The sequence below is a fragment of the Leptonychotes weddellii genome, chromosome 9 (genome assembly GCF_054177405.1).
Source record: "Leptonychotes weddellii isolate Sample4059 chromosome 9, ASM5417740v2, whole genome shotgun sequence".
Taxonomy (NCBI): Eukaryota; Metazoa; Chordata; class Mammalia; order Carnivora; family Phocidae; genus Leptonychotes; species Leptonychotes weddellii.
The window spans coordinates 85,140,516-85,161,703 of NC_138377.1; positions in this window are offsets into that span (position 1 = coordinate 85,140,516).

Here is a 21,188-nt window from a genome sequence, read left to right on the forward strand (position 1 = left end):
GGTGGATTGGTTAGCCCGGTGATGGGTATTAAGGAGGGCACGTACTGCATGGAGCACTGGGTGTTATACAAAAACAATGGGCCGTGGATCACCACATCAAAAACCAATGATGTATTGTATGGTGACTAACATAACATAATAAAATTAAAAAAAAAAAAATGATCCCTCTCCCTCTCCTGTTCCCTCTCCTGTGCTCTCTTGCTCTCTCTGTCAAATAAGTAAAATAAAATCTTAAAAAAAAAAAAAAAAAGGCACTGGAAGGATTCCCCAAAAGAACAGAAAAAGCATTACAGAGCAAAAACAAAGGGAGAAAAAATTAAATATGAAAGTTCTAAGCAAGGCAATTAATCCAGTATGAGTAGATTAAAAGAAAATCAGATATGAATCTTTAAAAGTGCATATATTAAGATGAGGAAGCAATTAAAGAGCCCTAGACATGAGGGATACAAGCCATTAGCACAATACTCCCCAGAGAAGCAGAGCACCTACGTTTAACCAGGACTGATGAGTGGGAGGGAACAAAGGAGAAGGGAAGGGGTGAAAAGATTGTAGAAGACATGAAAGATTGTTTTTTAAAGGACTGAATAACCAAATATAGAGGAGGAAGAGAGTGTTGGTAGGATAACTCCCAGGTTTCTGGTTTAAGTGACTGGGTAGTTGGAAAAACCATTCTATATGGAACAATAAGTAGGATAAAGAAAACGGGCTGAAGTCTAAAAGCATACTTTTTCATCATGTGAAAGATTCTAACCTCCTCTATAAGCTCACATTCTCACTGCTGCTCCATCTCACCAGAGACTTACCAGTGCTTTATTTTATTAATAACCTTCCAAAATTTGTGGGTTACCAAACCCAATCAGAAATATTTAATGTATATATCTCCTACCCTTCTCTTGGTAATTTCCATTAAACAGTTCTTTTAAACAGTTCCTAGCATTTGTTTTGTAACAAAGTAATCTAATAGCTCAGGTGATGAAATTAACAAAGACAACATTTCAAAATAAAGTTATATACATTGTTAAATTGGAACAACCTTAGCATATTTGAGTTTTTCAAATCAAGGAGCCCACTTAAATTAGGCCCCAGTTTAATTCTTTGTTTACTCAACTTGAAGGAAGAACAAGTTTCACATCTACCCCACATGAGAAAAAGACTACCAGCCACAACACCAGAGAAAGTTTGAATAAGTAAAATTCACAGCCCTACTAAAGAATCCTTTTAAGTCAGCAATTCTCAAAAAGTTGGGTGCACTGCAATTAAAGCAAAATTTTTAAAAAGTAGATTTCTGAGCCCCACCCTAGACACACTGACTCTAAAAGCTGCCATTGTATCTCAACCTCCCCACTTGACAGTGATCTTCCTAAAATGATAATTTTATATATTACTCCTTTAAAATGTTAAGATTTTCATACTGTCTTTCGGATAATGCCCAAAGGCACTGTATATCTAATGCTTTGTCTCTAGCATCTCATCTTCTCTCCATCCATTCCCTCTCCCCTCATGATTTTGATTATTTTGACCAAAGGTAAATGCACAAACCCTTCCCATTTAAGAGCTTTACTAATAATTTAGAAATATGCAGACTTTATGGGAAGTTACAAAGGCATAAAAAACAAAGTTATAAAGCTGAGGGTACTTAATAAAGATTACAAACTTGAAGCATTTTTCTAGACTCAGGCTTCCTTCATTCCCGAGTAGTTTCTTTAATCAGTCATATATATCCAATTGTTTAGGTTTCTTGGGCATTCAAATACAACCTCTACAAAACTAAAATCACTTCCTGCTGTTCTTCCTGTTTTTGGTATCTAAGAGAACAGCATTAGCCAAAACCAATCTGGCTATAAGGAAAAGCCATGAAATATCAGATCAAAAATGCAAGATATAGGATAACTAAAACTTCACTTTGACCCAAAAATCCAGGCAAGTCTAACTCCTTATCCATTCCCACTTCCACTGCCTAACCCAACTTCATTTCCCACTTCAATTACAGTGACAGCTGTATCCTAATGGATCTCCACTGTCAATTCCCTTCCAGTCACTTCTTCAGAAGTCTGCCCACACTAAGTTTATCCTAAAACATAAATCTGATCATTTAAACTACTGAATCACACTGCCTTCAGATAAAATCCAAAGTCTTAAGAGATTTCAGAACAGGAGACATTATTTAAATAGACTCTCACTTCATAAGAAATCCTAAGGAACGTTTCTTCACAACTTGTAAGATTTTATATGTAGAACTCTATGGAAGAGAATGGTAATACATGATAATCCATGTAGTCTCATCTCATTTATGAAGCTACTTACAGCAGCTGTCCAATTCCACATTGGTATAATCACATTCTTCAGCAGACAGGAGGCCTAAGGTAAATACCATTTTAAATTCATTCTTTTATCCATCTGTTCAACATTTATTGAATTCTTAGCACTTGCTAGGTATTGAAAATACTATATATCAATATATAAAACAGATAGGAGTCTTGCCTCCTGGGGCTTAAATTCTATTCGTAGTAGACTATGTTGAAATTTATCTAAGCCCTGTGCTCAAGGAAAGCAAGGAACATTGAAAAATCTCCCAGTCCTGTTGTCTTCTGACCAATGACCAACTGCAAGGACCAACCTGCTCTCACAAAATCCCAGTTAAAAGTCACTTCCATCCTCTTCATGATTCCCTTGTTTACTTGTCCCTATAAAACCCCTTGGTTTTCTCCCTGAGATGTTTCTCATTAATGAATTTTCTCCATATTGCAATACCCTGAATTAAAATCATCTCAATTGTATTGCGCATTTCATCTTCCACACTGGAGTCATTCAATAAACAATATAAACAGCTAGAATATACAATGTATTTGATGGTTTATTTCCGACTATGGAGAAAACAAGAGGAATACAGAAAATGCTGGGTTGGAGAGGATTCATTTTTTAAAACATAGTCAGGAAAAGCTTCATTAACAAAGTATATTTGAGGGGCGCCTGGGTAGCTCAGTCTGCCTTAGGCTCCGGTCATGATCCCAGGATCCTGGGATAGACGCCCACATCCAGCTCCCTGCTCAGCGGCAAGCCTGCTTCTCCCTCTCCCCTCACTCCTCTCTGCCTGCCTGCCACTCTCCCTGCCTGTGTGTGCACGCTCTCACTCTCTCTCTAATAAATAAAATCTAAAAACAAAACAAAACAAGTATATTTGAGCAACTATTTGAATAGGTAAGGAAATCATTATGCAGTTAACTGGGGGAAGAGCATTTCTGACCAAACAGCAGGTACATAGTTGGAATGAAGCCAGCCTGCATCTCTGAGTAACAGCAATGAGGCCCGTGTGATAAAGAGTGGCCTAGCAAGAAAGTAGGAAGAGATGAGGACAGAGAGCTAATAGGCAGGGGACAGACCATGTAGGGCCTTACAGATCCTAACACTTTTTAGCTTTTTACTCTGACTGAAACTAAAAGTCATGAGAATTACGAGGAAAGAAACAGATCATTCTGGTAGCCTTACTGAGACAGCACTGTGGGGGACAGCAAAGGCAGAAGCAGGTAGGTCATTGGCAAAGCTACAATAATCCAGCTGAGAGGTAATAGTGGTGTGGACCAGGGTGGTAGCTGTGAAGACAGTCAGAAGTAGACAGATAACACATGTATTCTGAAGGTACGGCTAGCTAACAGCACTTCCCAAAATATTGAATGTAAGGTGTGAAAGATGACTCCTGGACTGAACAAATACAAAAATGAAACTGCCACTGAGACAGGAAGGCTTCAAAAGCAGTAGGTTATGAAAAGAAAACTGGTGGAACTGTTTTGGGGCATTAAATTTGAGACAGCGACTTTATCACATCCAAGTGGGAACATCAAGCAGGAAGCTGGAAACTGAATTTAGGGGCGATATGGGCTAAAGATGTAACTGTAAAATAATTTAGGTGGCAGTTGTCAAAAGTAATAACACAGCAACAGTATTAATTTTATCTCATAAAGTACAACTGGAGTGTTACCTGATATGATGGTGCCCCTCATCCTTCCTGAATAGCTACATTTTACTATGGAAAAGGATACAGTTTCCTATCACCGTATCTTCTAGAATTAGATATGATGGAGAAGAATGGGGGCATTATTCTCCCACACATCTATAATTCCAATGTAAGCCAACCAATGGGCTGTCAGCAAAGGTCCCAAAAGTGCCGCTGTACTATAAATGTGATCAAGAGGAGTCAGTCTAGCTAGCTTTCAAGAACCTTTTTCTAAATGTTTTTCAAAGGCTCCCGAACTTTCACCTCCCCCTAAACGGTATCAAAATGCCTGGTTTAAACCAGATTTCATCTTAAGAAAGGAAGAGAATCCAAGATCCCAACTAATAAAAACTTTTAAAATGTCCTTTATACTCTATTTTTTGTCCAATAACAACCCTACGGAAATAGTTTAAATGAGACTACCTTAACCTGGAACATAAAACATTCATTCAGTCAGTCGGCACTTATTGATAGCTATGCTATGTGCCATGCATGAATTATTATTCCAAGTGCTGTATCCAGCACAGCAGGGCGGCAGAACACCAGGACCTCCCCTGAAGAGTTCATATTCTAGCGCCACAAACAGCAGAATATGTAGTAAGCCAGTTGGTGGCAAGTACTGTGGAGAAAAATAAAGCATGAAAGAGGAAAACTGAATGCAGGGAACGGGGGTGGGGGGTGGGGGGGGGTGGATCAGATTTTAAATAAGGTTAGGGAAGGTCTCCTACCAAAATAGGAAGGCACCTATTTCTCCATAACCTTAACAGGGTAACGGCCCTCAAACGATCTCCTTATTTTAATCTGCATTTCCCAGATAACTTAGCGGGATTATACATCTTTCCCAATGTTTATTGGCTATCCTTATTTCTTTTTCTATAAATTATCTAATGTTCCTAGGTTACACTTTCTTATTGGATTATCTTTATTGATTTGTAGTTCTTTATAAACTGGCTCATGAAATAACTTACTGTTACACTTATCACAAATATTTACTTCTAAAATGCTTCAATTTTTTAAAAATACCTTCTAACACAAGTATGTTTTTAAATTTTATGCAAAGGCAGAGGACGGAGAACAGGGTGTCCTTTAAAACACCTGTATTTTACATCTTGCTTTAGAAAGTCTTTCCAAAGATTACAAAATTATTCTCATATATTTTCTACTAATACTTTTTCAATTTTGGCTTTTACATTTAGCTATTTAAATTTATGTATCCAGATTTTTTCCCTTTTGGTGTTAGAAAGTATGCTGATTATTGAAATTCTATACTTTCTATGATTTGAAATGCCATTTTTTATTATATAAAGTTCTATATACATTTATTCATCAGTTTCTGTAGTCTCCATTCTGTATTCTTTGTACCAATACAATGCTAAGTTAATTATTACGGTACTTATCACTAGTATCATTTTTCAACTCTTTCCTTGGTCCCTTTCTAAACATAAACAACCACTCTAAACACTTATATGCAAGCAAAGATGAAACTGATTGCAGGTTACATACAATACTTACTCTAAGTACTAGAATTTTTTTTTCTACCCATTTAAAAGTCTCCCCCTGACCCTGAGGATAATTATTCTCTACAAAGTCAAAGTCCAGGGAGATATTCAGAAGCTTTCACTACCTGCTCTAACCTAGCAATCACTTAGGTCTCTCTGAACTCTTACCTGGTCAAAATAATCTACTTACTCTCTGTCTCCTAAATACAGAATGGACAGCCCTACCTCCATGTCTTCATTTACTCAAGTTACACTTCCTGGAACGCTTTCCTCCTTCCTTTCTTCTGATCTCTATATTTAAAGCTCAGCCCTCCTCCACGAAAGTTTTCCTAGATCACAGTTTCTGACACAATGGTCTCTCCTTCCCCTGAATTTACAGCATTTACTTCTTACTTCTTAGCATAACTTGCCTAATGGTACTCTTCTCCTTGAGTAACTTTGCTTATTAGTATTATGTTCAAGGCTTTGATAAAGGTCTCCAATTTTAGCCCCACCCCTGAATTTGCCTCTGTTAAACTTAGCATAGTTGTATTTTTTTAATGCTGCCTATTTTCAAAAGGGATTTAGAGCCACTAAAATCACTAACCACCACAATGAAGACATCGAGAAAGAAAAGCTTAAGAAATCCACTATCATCTAACAATTTCACCCACTCTTCAGCTTCCCAATAAAGCCTCCAGCAGCAAGGAAAGAAAATTTGATGACACCTAATGCCACATCACCCCAGCGGTCTTACCCAGTTACTGTACTCCTTAGCTCTAAAAAGACCTCTTACAAAAGCCTAGCAGAATCTATTTAAAAAAAAAAAGATGAAAGTCTCCAGCTGGAGCTGGCTTCTGTATCACATATTTATCTTACTTTCAGCAGTCAGATGATGATACTCTTGCATCTATCAGGAGACCAGCTTTTCTGATGTAATACTGAAGATGCTCTCTGTTTAGTATTAAAAACAGTAAAGTCTAGTTTAGATTTTTGCAAATGCATTTTACTCTCTAACAGTTTAGCAGAGACAGCCCCCATAAAAGTGCTACACCTTAACCTTACTCCAACATAAACTCTTTGTTGTGATGCCATGGATTGACATTAACAAGTCACTAAAAAAAGAGCCCTACTGAACTCATCATCTTGTCCCTTGAATCTGTTAGTAAGCACATACTGCACTACATTTTCAAGCATCTTCTTTAGAAAAATCATCAGTAGAAATTTCTGATTTTAGTGTTAGAATAAATGAGCTTATCCTGAACAGCTGGCTTCAGTAATGGGAAGAGTTTTCCCTCATGATACCTATCCTTGGTAAAAATATAGACATCCTAATGTATATTGTGTGTAGAAGAGTATCTTCATCCTTGGTTCCATTTTATAATTCCTACCACTATGTTCCCTCTATCTCACTCTTCTCTTCTACTTTTGTTACCTTCCTGAATTTTATATATGTTACCTTCCAAACATTTTATATAAGCACTGAGGTCAACAAGTTTCCTACCTTACTTTTCCCAATTAGCTGTTTAACAAATTTTTTAATGTTTTCAAAATTATTCAAAAATGACTTTAATGACTACATAATGTATTGTTATATTTATCATAGCTTATTACCCTATTAATGGATATTTTTAAGTTGCTGATGGGTTTTTTATCATCAACGAAAAACAGTTATGCAAGAAATAAGTCATCTAAGACTTTTATTAAGTAAGATGGTTCTGTCACTATGCTTTATGGTAATTTGGTGAATTCACATTTAAAAAGTTATTCTGACACAGGGGCACCTGGGTGGTTCAGTTGGTTAAGCATCTGACTCTTGATTTTGGCTTAGGTCATGATCTCAGGGTTGTGAGATCAAGCCCCACATTGGGCTCTGTGCTGGGCATGGAACCTGCTTAAGATTCTCCCTCTCCTTCTCCCCCCACCCAACAAAAAATTTTGACAAATACTTCTGTAGTTAGATGGTGAGAAATGTGTCTTTTTCAGGAATTAAGGAGTCTTCAATCTGTTCACTGTGGGAGGGAAGAACCTTCCACTGTATCTGTTTTCTTTTTTCAAAGTAGTCTAATCTTAAGTGATGGATCAGTTTATACTTTTCTTTTTACTATCTACAATGCCGACCCTATTTCAGTCCCCAAATTCTAGCAATAAATAAACCTGGCTTAGGAGTACCTAGTACCCCCTAGGCCTTTGTGCTATGGGAAACTAAGTACTACCCTAGAGAAGCTGATGGCAAGCTTACTGGCTAGAATGGTTAGGTAAACCCTTTATTTGAAAAAAACTAAGTTTCTATAGGACTTTTAAACTGTTATAGCAGATAAATCTTGCAACATATTTTCACCAAGCAAAGGCAAAGCTAAATGGCTTTCCAAAAACATCAAGGACAAAAGATCTGACAGGCAATTCTGAATATGGAACTAAGTGCTGTCTGCCATTTTGGATGCTCAAAACACAACACAAAAGCTTCCCACCATTGGTATAAAAGGCAGAGGATAAAAGAGATGCAGAAATACAACAGCCACTTTCACATAAAATATTTTTGAATTAAAAAAAGAAAGCAAATTTCATTGTTCTCCTATCCTGCCTCCCAAAGGGGGAAAAAAAAAAAGCTTTTTGCCAAGTTGCATCATTCAGGAATCACAACCTCCGTTAAACTTCATAAACATGAAGTTACAAAAGACTTTGAATATGTCATCTTTTGTTTGCCTTGTGAAAGACCTGCATTAATATAAGGCTTCATAAAACTTTAAGACCACCTGGTAAAATAGGGCTAAAGATTTAAATGTACAAAATGAAACCACAAAAAGACTCAAAGACAATGGAAAATAGCTTTATAATCCTGAGGTGAATATGATCTTTTTCTAAGCTTTACACAAAACCCAGAAATTGTAAAGGAAAAGATCTTATATAAAAATCATACACTTGTTTGCCAAGTCACTATATAAGGGAAAAATATCTGTGACATGTATGAAAGAGTTTTCAAAACACTTCAAGTGCACCAATGAACCAGTAAGAAAAAGGTTAAAACACTGAGTGGAAAATTAGGAAGCGGGGCACATGGGTGGCTCAGCCAGTTACGCAGCTGCCTTCAGCTCAGGTCATGATCCCAGGGTCCTGGAATCAAGTCCCGCATCAGGCTCCCTGCTCAGCAGGTAGCCTGCTTCTCCCTCTGCCTGCTACTCCCCCTGCTCGTGCTCTCTCTCTCTCTATCAAATAAACAAATAAAATCTTTTAAAAAGGAAAAGTCTTTGGGGCGCCTGGGTGGCTCAGTTGGTTAAGCGACTGCCTTCGGCTCAGGTCATGATCCTGGAGTCCCTGGATCGAGTCCTGCATCGGGCTCCCTGCTCAGCAGGGAGTCTGCTTCGTCCTCTGACCCTATCCCCTCTCATGTGTTCTCTCTCTCTCATTCTCTCTCTCTCTCAAATAAATAAATAAAATCTTTAAAAAAAAAAAAGGAAAAGTTTTTGAGAAAATCTTATACATAAAAAAAAAAAAATTTTAGCCAGGAACATACTCAAACAATTTATAGAAGACACAAAAATAACTTAAATACTGAAAAAATGCTCAAACTTACTACCAAATAACACAGAGAGAAGCAAAATTATTTTAATGCCTAACCAATTAACAAAGACTAAAGAGATAAGTTAGATAAGATATGGGAAAATAGGCATTGTAAACAGTGGAAATGTATATTATCATCCTTTCAGTGATTTTTTCTTAAGTTTTATTTAAGTAATCTCTACACCCCATTTGGGGCTGGAACTCATGACCCCTAGATCAAGAGCCACATGTTCTTCTGACTGAGCCAGCCAGGCACCCCTTCCTTCAGTAATTTTTAAGAATAAAATTTTACAGGCAGATACCCTGTGACCCACCAATTCTCTTTCATTTCCTATTCATTTCATTTCTAGGAATTTATCTGATAGAAATACTCACATGACTATGAAAATATATACACATATATGTAAGAATGGTTGATGGAACAACTTTTATAATATAAAATTAGAAAGTGGAAGGTCTACCAGGAGTGAATTTATTAAAATTCAAAAATAGAGTAGGTCAACATGCCTTGACATGGAGAAATATCAATATATTTTAAAAAGCAAGACAAGCATGTATAGTAAAATGCTATTTATATTAATCTATATGCAATACTAAAATTTTAGAGTATCTTTCAAATCTAAAAAAAAAACCAAAATTACATGTATCTGCTAAATTTTCAATGACCATTTATTAATTTTATAGTCAGCAGAAAAAATATTTTTTTCTAAAATAAAAGGACAAACCCAATTTTAAGTACAGTATATGACTGATACAAATCCAATCATCTTCTGGATGACCAGTTTCCTTAAGACAAGTCAAAGGGCTTAAAGGAGTCATAGAAAAATGTTGACTATCTGAGGTATGAGAAATTTACGGTGGAAAACTGACACTTTGATGAAAACAGGGCTTTGATGAGTCCACAGTGCAGTAATTATGGCATTAAGATGTGAGTCCTACGGCTGCCCTGCCTCTTGGTTACTATATTTATCATATGAGTGGATGCAAAGACAACCATAACCTATCTATAGTAAGTTGCCCTCTCCTAGTTCTAGTAGAGTGGATTTCATTTAAAATACTGAAATCTATCACTAAAGATAGGTGTCTGGGGAAAAAAAAAATCTAGAACAGAGTAGTAATTTCACTTTATCCATGCCCAGGAAAAGGCACCAACAGGTTAACCTTTTGATGTAGAAAATAAATTAAGAAGTGAGTCAATACACAATTTCTTCACAAGTTTCCTTCTATGTTGTAACATCCCTCAATTGGGAAACAAAAGCAACTACTACCATATTTGAAGATAAAAGTACTCTTCTTTTGCTTCCATCTAAAAAAAGCCACACCTTTGATAAAAAGTCTGAAATGAAGTGAGTCAACAATATGAATTCAAACACTGTGGGGAAATGAAGACGCCTATTAGTATGTAAACATTCCTTTCACCAGGTAGTCTCATTCTGAGAAAAAATCCTGGCTTTCCGAGACTGTTATATCTTAATTCTGGAAGAGCCTAAAAGAGCCAACATATACATAAACTTGACCAGGCTCTATACTCATTTGGGCACCATGGGCCCCTGGTGGTCCCTTTTTCCCTTTCATGAATAAATAAGTAAAACTACTGGGTTTTGCCTCTTTGTTTTCCTCTATTCTCAAATTTTTAAAAAATAATTCATTTTTGCTTATTAAAAATACATATTTATCATATATCTACACTTTTTAATTTGCCCTAATTTTACGAAAAACAAAGGGATTTTCACTTCCACTGTTTTCCATTTTTAAAAATACCAATTAATTATACATTCATTGTTACTTTTTAGTGGTAATATTAGAAAATGTTAGTAAAGATACTGAGTTATCAACTAATCATATAAACAGCTGTTACCAACCCATGCATGATACATAACATATTCCTTTGCCTTTCACTTTCACTTATATTTACTCTCATAAAGTCCTCAGAAAAGTTTCTAAAACACTTTTTTATTTGAATGTTCTGTATGCCCACCTTACTTAAAGTTAATCTCAAGGGTCAGATGCTGTAATAGGCAGGGCTGACTTCCCCAGAAGAAGGTGTCTAAGCTCTAAACTATTTCTGAAAGACCAATGCTTACACACGCAATGTATCTCTCAGAGGACCTAGGATTTCATATTCAGTGTAGGCTCAATGTTATGAAATCAACTTAAAGTAACATTTTAGAACATTAAACACATTTAGAACATTAAAAACATCCACTTCCTACTGTCAGAAGTTAGACTGATGATCTTTCTTAGACTTTAGATGTGCAAAAAAAAAAAAAAAAAATCAAAACCAAAATTAAAAGCCCAACCATAAAAAAGCACACTGCAGTTTCAGGACCTTTAATGCAGCAGAGTGCAAAGTCACTATCAGGAGAGGGGCCAAGTTTCCTTCAACCTAGAAAAGGCAAAAAGCTCTACCAAAATATCAAATTAAGATACCATTTGACTGTTCCATCAAACTTCCCAGTCAAAAAAGACATATCACATTCTTATCACACTTCAAATGCACAATATACTTTATGTATTGGCCTACTTATGTAAGCCAATAATACTTTGTAGGGGCAGATCACTCTGCCACTTACAAAGTGATGTCATTTTCATACCTGATTTGAGCTTCACAAATACCCCATGAAGTAAGGTAATTGGCTATTACGTACAATGTACACATGGAAACAAGATAGAGTCACAAATTATGAGCTCAACATCATTAAAACATCCTGACTCCCATTCCAATGCTCTTTTTACAGTAATTTCATCATTACGGTAACACAAACCAGAAGGTTTTAGGATAGTGATTTATGGACAAATACTAAAGAAAAATTAGATTTCTGACTTCCTGTAATGAAGGAGGAAAATCTTTGGACTCACTTTATTTTTTAATACTTCCTTCAAAAAACCTACCAGCCCTTAAACAAGTTTCCACACATCAGATGCCCTATAAAAAAAGAAAATCCCTAAACTTATCAGTTACTTCCAATCCTTCCTACATTATAGGGCTAAATTTCATCTTAGAACTCAAATTGAGAAACTTTTTCAAGTTTATCTGGTGCAGTATATTGGACATGACCTTTGAAACACACTCACATCCCTAATTTGTTTTAATCTAGTCAAAACTGTAAAACTGCCAGCAAGGAAATTCCTGAAAATGTAACTTATCACATACATTATGGCAACTTCCTCACCTAACCACACATAAACATGCAAACAATCCAGCCTCTAGTAGTTCTGCATTGTTAGATGAGTCTGCATTTTCTGTTTTAAAATATCCTGGGCTTGACAGGCCTTGCTGCTGTGTCCCTGTTCTTTACATGTCAGAAACTATTGCTCTAGGATCTTAACAGTTCATACTCATCTAGCTTTTTAAAATCTTTATTTAACTTAGATAAGAATACAACTACACAATCGAGACTACAATACTATGGAACCAGTTAGTAAATCAAACATGGTAATCAATTTGTTTCTTATGCCCTGTAAATGGACTCAATTACCTATTAAGATACTGAGTTAAACAATACACAATATATACAAAATTAAAAGATCATAAAATAGTGAAAAGGAATTGAAATTTGAGGAGGAAGCAAAGCTTCAAAGAAAATAAAATACGAATATTATAGCTTGAAAAACAAAAAAAAAGCTTTAGAATGGATATTGTATTAAGACTTAATGGATACTTGGGAGTTGAGGTTAAACCTCAATTTTTCAGGACTGATAATTGCAAAAGTACATAGAATATTCCTACAGAAGACCAAGACCAATGTGACCCTTTCTTTAGGACAGAAAACAAAATATGGGCTAAATAATATGCTTCTTACCCATTCATATCCAACATATCCATAATAGAAAATAAAAGTAAGCACAATCCAAAATATCAGTACTATATAAAACATGGTACTCAAAGTGATTTAATGAAAACAAGCTTTAAAAGCCCCCATTTCGGGGCGCCTGGGTGGCTCAGTCGGTTAAGCATCTGCCTTCGGCTCAGGTCTTGATCCCAGGGTCCTGGGGTCGAGCCCCGCATCGGGCTCCCTGCTCAGCGGGGAGCCTGCTTCTCCCTCTCCCACTCTCCCTGCTTGTGTTCCCTCTCTCACTGTGTCTCTTTCTGTCAAATAAATAAATAAAATCTTTAAAAAAAAAAAAAGCCCCCGTTTCATCATTGCTTAACTTCTTTATTTCCACTGGCAAATGCTAAATAATAAATTTAAAATTCTCCTATCTCTAGATCTTTTCAGATTAATATGCCCATCTTTTGTCACCTGATAGATTGACAGGAATAATCAACATTGCACTGCCTTAACTAAAGACTAAGCACTTTTGTCGTTGATTTTACCGTACAAAATGAAAACATTAAAATGAGATGTACAAATGCTAAGAATTATTGTCATATCTGGGGCTTTTTTTCCTTTTTAATCCAACGAATGCATTTCTTGCCCCTTCCAGACAAATAATTTACACTTAAATTAATCTGTGGATGCAGTAACAGGGGCTCTGTGTAGGTTTTTTATTGTTGCTTATTTGCTTTTTAAAGCAATGTTTAAAGGGTTTATGGAATTGCTGCACCGGTATCCTTTTTTTAAATTAAGTTCTTTTCCTCGGAAAATATAAAGAAAAAGTCATTTATGGTTTCACCATCTGATCACTTTTATAACTATCTTTTCAGCTTATTTTTAATAGACATGATCACTTCTGGTTCTATAGTTTCATTTACAAAATTAGAATTAAATTTTCTCATCTGTTTTCATTTAAAAAGTATTTCCCACACCCTTGTGAATATTATTTGGGAATGATTTTTATTTAATAACTTCTTTAGAATCCTATCCTTCACTTAAAGGGTTAAAAATTACGCATTAAAATAATACCCTCACTTTCTCCTGTCCCTTCACTTTTATGATGAGAACTCGGCAAAGAAGAGTAAACCATTCACTCTAGCATCCAAGGTGTGATACATTGTATCCCCCTGAGAAACGTGGGATCTAGTAAGATTCAAACCTTAAACCAAAAATATGAAGCGCTAACAGAGACAGTTCAAGCACTATCCAATGGATATAACCTTACTGGAGGAGGCAAATCTAAAATTCGCAGGACTCAACAGTTACCTATTCTAGCTACAAGAAAGCTCCACTTCGTTTTTAAATAAAGCAATTGTGAAGCAGTGCAAATTTCACCCACCCAACAAAAGTACCGTAATTGACTGAGTTCGTTAAAATTGCCGCTCCCAATGGCAGAGCTGGATTCATTAAACAAAGATAAATATGTAAAGCATACAAGGAACTGTGTGGACAGCTGCTACAGTGGAGTTATCGTTTAGGAAGACCACGCTAAAGTGGGCCGGTTGAGGGGGAAAAGGATAAGGAAAGGGATCTGATCACTGTCAGCCTGGCGTATAAGCAGAAATCTCAGTTGCATTATTTAATATTTAATCTTTCTATTCCTGGCATCACGGGGCTCAAACGTCACCAAAAAAGATGAGCCGGCTGAAAAAACCGGCCGGGTGACGCACATAACATCTTATGGATTCTCATCAATCAAGACCAAGAAGCGCCCCAGCCAGCCTAGTGAAGGAAGAAGGGTCCCCCCGGCCATCAGCTCCCCCAATTCCCTGGTACGCCGCTCCGGTCCGCAAGCAGGGATCGGAGGCTGCAAGACCTCCCAACCCTATGCCTCAGGGGCCGAATCACCTGGGGGGCTGCGGACTCGCGTTCCCAGACCACCCTTGAGGCAGCTCCCGCCCGGAGTCAGTCCCCGCCCGAGCAGCCCCCAGCCTCAGAGAAGACCCCGCCTCTGCCTCCGCCAGACAATTCAGCAGCGGGTGCGGGACAAGGCCCCGACAGGCGGCCGAGACTCCTCTCCTGGGGTCCCAACCCGCCCAGGGCCGTACCTGAACGGGCAGCGCCACCTCCGCCCGACTGTGCAGACTGTCGCGGTGGCAGCGGTCCCAGCTCCGACACAGTGACGCCTCACTTAAAAACAACAACCTGCTCGCTGGCGTCCGTAGCCGGGAGGCGGCGGCCGGCGGGGCGCCGCAGCGCATGCCGGAACTCGTAGTCCCTACCACTCCTCATGTCGGGCACGGGAGGAGGGAAGAACTACGACTCCCGAAGAGGAGCGCAGCCCGCCCTGGCTCGGCGGCAGGAAGCTAGGCGGGGCGGCAGCGATCCCCACAACATCCGGGCCCCGGCGGAGAGAGGCTCCGCGGTCAGTTGCCATGGAGACGGGCTTCTACAACCACTCTAAAGGATTCGCGGTTTCACCCCGAGGGCGGCTCCCTGGATTAGGCGGATGAGTTGATACCTATTGATCTAGCGGACCGTTCAAGATTTCTTTGCGGCTTTAATTGGATCTAGTAAAAAGGCTTCTCCCCAGCGCGCTCGCTGGTCTTCTTGCCATCCGCTGCCGGGAAAGACTGCGTTTGCCGAAAAAATAAAGAAGATACCGAGAATGACCGAGTACGACTGGGTGGGTGTGGGCAGAGGGCTGAATGTTTTTGACAGTTGGTATTCCTTGCTATAAATCTGGGGCACTCCGCACCGCCACTCGCCCCACCCCCCAAGAAACACCTTTCTAGGCAACCACTGGGCTACACAGATGTAAATGTGCATCGCGTTGAGCCAGAATTGCCTCTGGAAGTATAAAATGATTGGGGATGTTGTGCAACTGCGGTGATGGCTTTAAATGAGAAAAACGTACCTTGTTAATTTTTTTTTTTTTAAGATTTTATTTATGTGACAGAGAGAGAGGAACACAAGCGGGGGCAGTGGGAGAGGGAGAAGCAGGCTCCCCGCGGAGCAGGGAGCCCGATGCGGGGCTCGATCCCAGGACCCTGGGATCATAACCTGAGCCGAAGGCAGATGCTTAACGACTGAGCCACCCAGTCGCCCCCCTTGTTAATTTTACATTTTTTTACACTGTGCCTTGTTCAAAAGGATAGGAGCAAAAAAAAGAAGAAAAAGAAAAAAGAATATGGTACACTTGTATTCACTTTTGGTGGAAACGTAGAAAGTTAAGGTTTAAGGTTAAACTTAAGGTCTGTCCCCCAATTGTGGCAAAAAAAAAAAAAAAGTAAGAAAAGCAATAACAAGGAGAATGATGGGACTGAGCAGAAACAAAAAGGTGCCTCAAAATTAGACTTTTGGAGGGTTTTTTGTTTGCTTTTGGTGTTGCTATAGTTAACATCACCTGTGACTACAACATCAAAAAAACAACGATTTTTTAATCTTAAAATTACAGCTCCCATAAAGAACATTTTTATTATCTCAATGACTTGTTCTTATTTATCTTTTTAAAAATGTGTATGTGTTTATAAGGATGAAGTTTGAAAAGTCACAGTGGCTTGGCTTTCTCTAATTCCAGGGGAGTCTGAAAATTACATTAGTGAGAAAGCTAATACCATCTCTTTGTAGATTTTTATTCTTTTCAAGGCACTTTCACAGTCTAATTTTTTAAGACCGTCAATTTTAGAAGAATCCTTTACAATTTTAATTAACTTTTTTATCCTTAAATAATATTTGCTGATCCTATGTGTAACCTGGCAGAGCATTTAAAATAATCCTTTTATTATTCTTTGTATAAGGCTGTTTGTTTTTAATTGTATCAATTGGAATTCCACATTTGAAGAATATCAGATTTGAAGAGGGTGAAACCCAAATAAGAAAACTGCAGTGACCTATGACAAAAAGTAAAAGCAATGAGTATTTTGTTTCTAAGTCTGTGAACATTTGTGAATTATCCTGGAAGTCAAAAAGATTCAGGTAGACCCTAACATTTCCTGATTATATGGTACAAATTATGCCAACAAAGTTTATCAGCTAATTTGTCTTCTGTTTTGACTAGATTTGGTTTACTGTATTACATTTTGGGCCAAAGATGACCAGAAGGTAGTAGAAGGTGATTTGATGAGAGTCAGTCCTCTGTGACTGAGGTTGCCCTGGGCAACCTGACTGGGTATCCATAAAGTAAGTTAGGGTTGGTACTTTTTCCTACAAATCACAGGGGAGCCACCTTCCACCTACGAAGCTTTCCCTGTACTCCAGAAACCTAGACATTTTGAGAAAACCTGACTTGTTGAGATACCATAGGGTTCTGGTGACTTGCTATTATCCAGTGTCTGTGCTCTTGATATTTAAAACAAATTAATTGGCAGTGTCACAAAGAAGTAGCAAGATCTGATGAGTTCTACTTCCAGCTTTGCCAGCTTCCTGCAAGAATATGAATATGAAGTATTAGTCAACTGTACTATACTAATGTAAAGTTAACCTGTAAACTTCAGAACGGAATCTGGAACATCATCCATATGCATTGAGATAAACCTGAAAGAAAATGGTAAAAACTAATTCCATGTATATAACAATTTATCACTTACATCCAGTTTTCTTTCATTTTATCTCCAAAACCACAAGAATTATGACAGGTTTTTTGTTTGTCTTGCTTTGTTTTTACCAATTTACAGATGATACACAGAAGTGAAATCCTGGTAAGGGATTGGAACCTAAGTCACAGTTCCTGCCTGGTGCTACTCCAACAACACTCTATTGATATTCATTCAAATCTGAACAAAGGAAAAGAAAGTGGATTAACTACTTCATATTTCCAGAATTGGGCTCAGCTTTCAAAACAAATTAGGTTCCTGACCTTGAGAAACTTAACTTGGCAAGATATTTAGCAGAATAAACCAGGAATTCAGGACAAGCTCAGTTATGCTAAAGAGGAACCTAACTAATCTGACCCAAATTTGAAACTCAAAAAGGTTTTATCCTCACTTAAGTTTGACACAACAGCACTGTAAACATTCTTATCTTCATTCTAGAGGAAGAAATTGAGATTATGTTACTAGTATTAAAGATTTAGAATTCATAAAGGGTCTCAGCTTCATGAATCACAAGAATCTACTCTAGAATCTTCAAAGAAAAGGCACTTTAATGCATGTAAACAATCTTCTATTTAATACAACCTTAAAAGATCAGTTACTGTACACTGCCAACTACCATGAAGTTATTTAGATATAATAATGTAACTTCTAATCTGGAAGGATTTAAATCTTAAGTATTACCAATATTTTTAAGTACTGCCACATTTTTTTGTTGTATTTTTAACTACCAAATTTTTTTGCCTAATTGGACACCACAGAACACACTTATTAAGAGCTTCTTATCACAAATGAGGGGCCGTATCATGAGTAAATCTACACATCCCTTTATACTTTTTGAATAACAAAATCAGTTCTGTTAAAAAGAAAAACAGGGGCCAAGGTGGAGTCACTTGTCCCCAGGACAGCAAAGGAAGATTTAATTGCACTTTCAACCTCTCCAGGAGAGGAATTTTAAGCCAATCAATCTGGAATTTTCTTGTCAACACCAATGAGGTGATTTGTTACCTGGGCCCGCCCTCTCCCTCCCCCAAAGGAAAACCAGGGGATCTGCTTGATAAGAACCTCTGTCCTTGGGGCACCTGGGTGGATCAGTCCCTTAAGCCTCTGCCTTTGGCTCAGGTCATGATCCGAGGGTCGTGGAATCGAGCCCCACCTCAGGCTCATTGTTCAGTGGAGAGCCTGCTTCTCCCTCTCCCTCTTCTGCTCCCTCTGCTTATGCTGCTTTCTCTCTGTCAATAAATAAAATAAATAAAATTAAAAAAAAAAAAAAGAACCTCTGTCCTACCCTCTAAGGGGAAATTCTACTGGATATTCTTTCCTGCTTTGTCAAAGATTAGTTGACCATAGAGTTGAGGGTCCATTTCTGGGTTCTCTATTCTGTTCCATTGATCTATGTGTCTCTTTTTGTTTTTTTAATATTTTTTAAATTTAAATTCAATTAAATAACATATAATGCCTCAGAGGTAGAGTTCAGTGATTCATCAGTCTTCTGTAATACCCAGTATCCTTATATCACATGCTCTCCTTAATGTCCATCAACCAGTTACCCCGGCCCCCAGGTTACCCTCCACTCCAGCAAACCTCAATTTGTTTCCTATGATTAAGAGTCTCTTATGGTTTGTCTCCCTCTCTGATTTCATCTTGTTTTATATTTCCCTCCCTTCCCCTATGAGCCTCTGTTTTGTTTCTTAAATTCCACATATGAATGAGATCATGATAATTGTCTTTCTCTGATTGGCTTAGTTCACTTAACCTAATACCCTCTAGTTCCAACCACGTCATCACAAATGGCAAAATTTCATTTTTTTGATGGCTGAGTACTATTCTATACACACACACACACACACGCATCTTCTTTATCCATAGTTTGGCTATGGGGACATTGCTGCCATAAACATCGGGGTGCATGTGCCCCTTCAGATCACTACATTTGTATCTTTGGGGTAAATACCCCTTAGTGCAATTGTTGGGTCATAGGGTAGCTCTATTTTCAACTTTTTGAGGAACCTCCATACTGTTTTCCAGAGTGGCTGCACCAGTTTGCATTCCCACCAACAGTGTAGGAGGGTTCCCCTTTCTCTGCATCCCTGCCAACATCTGTTGTTTCCTGACTTGTTAATTTTAGCCATTCTGACTGGTGTGAGGTGGTACCTCATTGTGGTTTTGATTTGTATTTCTGCCTCATTTATCCTAGCAGGTAGAGCCTCCATTTTTTTATTGCATCTCATTAATAGTCTTTTTTTATTCAACTTGATTAGATTTTTCTTTTATTTCTCCAGAAAGGGATTCTCTGGTGTCTTCTATGCTTTTTTCAAGCCTAACTAGTATCTTTATAATCGTTATTCTGAACTCTAGTTCCAACATCTTACTTATGTCCATACTGATTAGGTCCCTGAGAGAAGTACTGCCTCTTGTTCCTTTTTTTGAGATGAGTTTTTCTGTCTTGTCATTCTGTCCAGAGAAGAATGGATGAACAAGAGAACAAAATACTAAGATGTCAACAATGACCCCAGAGAAATATATGCTAAACAAATCAGAAGAGACCCGAAACCAAAAATAAATTAATTAATTAAAATAAAATAAATAAATAGGAGAGAATAAAATCAGGTAGGTGAGTAGAATAGAGAAATACACTGGATCCTGTGTGTATTTTGGTCTCTTTGTTAGAAAACTAGATCCCAAAATTGTAAAGAAAGAAAAACATATGTGTACAAAAATAAAATTAAATACAGAGAACGGATAGAATGTAAGGGTAAAAATGAAAATTAAAAGACAAAAACAACAACAGAAAAAAGGAATATAAACAGCAGGTGAACAGAACAGAGTATCCTGGGTACATTTTGGTCTGTTTGTCAGAAGAAAATACATCCCAAAATTGTAAAGAAAGAAAAACTTATGTATATATATAAATAAATAAAATTAAATACATTGAAATGATAGAATGTAACCATAAAGATGAAAATAAAAAAAAGAAATAAAAAAAATGAGAGAATATGATCAGACAGGTGAAGAGAACAGAGCAATACAGTAGATTCTGGGTGTATTTTTGTCTAGAAGAAACTGCATCCCAAAATTGTAAAGAAAGAAAAACATATATATACAAAAGTAAAATTAAATACAATGAAAGGATAGAATGTAACTGTAAAACATGAAAATTAAAAGAAACTTTAAAAAAGAGTTGATAAAATAAGAAGTTGATTGAAAAGGAAAGAGAAAAAAATTAAAACTGAAAGACTCTAAAGACTCATGAGAAGAAAACCATGAATTCTATATACTATTTTCCCCTAGTGCTAGAGTTTTTCAGTTCTGTATGATTATTAAACTTGGTCTTAGCTGACTGTTCTTGCAGATATTGTTGCTCCAATTCTCAGGTGCATTTGCCCTGGATGGAATTGCATTTAGTCAGGGGGCCAGGCTAAGTAATCTGCTCTGGTTTGCTTTATGTGCCTTTTTTTCTCTGAAGGCTTTCCCTGCCACTTTAGAGGATGAGAATGAAAATGGTGGCCTCCCCGTCTCCAGCCCCATAACTGGAAGCTCAGGGCCCTACTCCTCAGTGCACCTTCAGGGAAAAGCAGTCAATCACTCCTGTCTCCCTGGTCTCCGTCTGCACTCTTTGCTCACCCAGCCTGTGACCAAGCGTTTCTATCTCAGGCACATGACTCTGTTTCGAGTCTCCAAACCCTGCAGACTCTGCAGTGTGCACCTGCACAGCTCCTTCCAGGGAAGGGTGGGGGGGAGGGGGTCTCACCGTGGTTCTACCACTTGCTGGGGCCCTGCTTGAAGAGCAGTCGCCCGACTGTGTTCA